Genomic DNA, 1,551 nt, shown 5'->3' on the forward strand with positions numbered 1-1,551 from the left:
GATCACGCTCTATGATATGACTAGTATTATGTTGCTTCTAGTAGGCTAAGCGCAAGCCGAAACATCAACATGTGAAAGTCGTAGAATTTTGCAATCAAACTGTGGCTAGTACTGTGATGTTACTAGTAACCTTTTCTTACGTCATATGGCCAAGAGAGCATTTGAAGGCGAAACTTCTGCATGGGGAAGCTGCATCATGAACAAAAGTTTATATCGAGTATTATGTTGACGTTAGTAGGCCCTGGCCGAAAGCGCAGCATGTGAAAGGTATAGATAAAAGTTATCGTTGCAGTCAGTACTGTGTAGTTACTAGTAGCTGGATTTAAGCTCGAAGTGAGACACTGTTGGTGAAAACTTCATCATGAGAACGTCACAAGCTGATCACGCTCTATGATATGACTAGTATTATGTTGCTTATAGTAGGCTAAGCGCAAGCCGAAACATCAACATGTGAAAGTCGTAGAATTTTGCGATCAAACTGTGGCTAGTACTTTGATGATGCTTGTAGCCAACCGAATTGGTTGAAAAGCCCAATAAGTAAGCTAACTTGGGAGAGCTTGTTGGAAACCAAATGCTACTAGATTGGTCCAAATACATCCTTCAACAGGGGATCACTTGGCTCGCTTTACGAAGAGGAGCACAGCTATATGTGTTAATTCGGTATGAATCGCAAGATTTGTTTACCGACCTCTCTAACGCAAAAGGCGGTCTCGGCTTCGGCTGTTGACTGCGTCCGATTCAGGGTTATATAACTCTCGATTGAACACATTGATGTTCTATTGTTGGTGCTTCCAATAAAATTGGAACACTTAAAGCAGAACCGATTCAAATAATAGCATTCTGATCAATGATTGCATTCCTTGATCAAGAACTGCTGGAGTCATTGTGATGGCGAATTTTCTTCATAAGAAAATTGCAAAGAGACGGAACTTAATGAGACTAGTATTATGTTGTTTCTAGTAAGCGGAAGCTGAAACAGCAACATGTGAAAATCAAGTTTTGTTCAATGATCTCGAGGCGATAAGTACTATGAAGCAACTAGTAGCCTAAGCATGACTCAGATTTGAGACAGTCAAAAAGACTGGCGAAACTTCTTCACATGAAAGTTACATAGAGAACTACAAATGTATACAGCGAGTATTATGTTGTTTCTAGTAGGCGAAAGCTGAAACATCAACATGTGAAAGTTGTCTGCAAACTGTAGAACGATATGTGATTAGTACTGTGCTGTTACTAGTAGCCAGTCTGACTGTAGAAGCCAAGACAAAGGGAAACTAATGCATCTGAAAAGGACAAGTTATGGAAAGGTATGCACGATAAGTATTATGTTGTTTCTAGTAAGCGGCAGCTGAAACATCAACATGTGAACGTCGTTGTGTACAGTAACCTAGAACTATATAGTCCTTAGTAACGTGCATTTACTAGTACCTGTAATTGGTATTCAGACTCAGGCAGTTTGGAATAGTTTGGCAAAGATGCACCAGAGAAAACTGGGATTTGATACAGAAATTGTTGAATACAAGTATTATGCTGCTTCTAGTAGGTTGAATC

General features: G+C 39.7%; 1 pseudogene; it reads left to right on the forward strand.

The window, feature by feature from the left end:
* The first annotated feature begins 595 nt into the window (after positions 1–595).
* LOC142356156 (5.8S ribosomal RNA) lies at positions 596–747 on the forward strand (annotated as a pseudogene).
* The last annotated feature ends 804 nt before the right edge of the window (positions 748–1,551 follow it).

This window comes from Convolutriloba macropyga, unplaced genomic scaffold, assembly GCF_964194025.1.
Source record: "Convolutriloba macropyga unplaced genomic scaffold, txConMacr16.3 SCAFFOLD_5705, whole genome shotgun sequence".
In the NCBI taxonomy this organism is placed as follows: Eukaryota; Metazoa; Xenacoelomorpha; order Acoela; family Convolutidae; genus Convolutriloba; species Convolutriloba macropyga.